The sequence below is a fragment of the Hyperoodon ampullatus genome (assembly GCF_949752795.1).
Source record: "Hyperoodon ampullatus genome assembly, chromosome: 15".
NCBI classification, from domain to species: domain Eukaryota; kingdom Metazoa; phylum Chordata; class Mammalia; order Artiodactyla; family Ziphiidae; genus Hyperoodon; species Hyperoodon ampullatus.
Window position 1 is genome coordinate 29,837,642 of NC_136928.1, and position 599 is coordinate 29,838,240.

Sequence of the window (599 nt, forward strand, 5' to 3'; positions counted from 1 at the left end):
AAAGGCGAGAACCTTCCCAGGGGATGCTTCAGGGCGTCTTTTGAGACAGTCACTGAACTGGGCCTGAATGGCAAGCAGGTTCCCACCAGAGGCAATGGGCGGGTCTACAATGTTCCGCAGGGTCAGGCTGTGCAAACGCAGCACCTATTAAGTGGGAAAAGCAATGTACGGTTCCGCGCATGCGTGCGGAGTCCCTCGTGCTTGCTTGAGGACACCTGCGCAAGCGTCGCAAGGATTTCTTTTCTTTTTTTTTTTTTACAACTTTATTGGAGTATAATTGCTTCACAATGGTGTGTTCGTTTCTGCTTTATAACAAAGTGAATCAGTTATACATATACATCTGTTCCCATATCCCTTCCCTCTTGCAAGGATTTCTTTTTTCCCGTTGCCCAGCCTCATGAAGTAGGTAGGTAATGATTTCAAACAGCCTACGCAAGCCCGCCCCGCTCATCCGCAGCAGAGCCCCGCGCGGCCGGTAGGGTGCGCTATCCACGGTGCCTTTCCAGATCCCGGCCGGCCTGCGCCTGCGCGGGGCTTGAGCACAGCTGCGAAGGCTGTGCGGGCTGGAGCTGCCTATCCCACACCTGCGCACTCGGAGC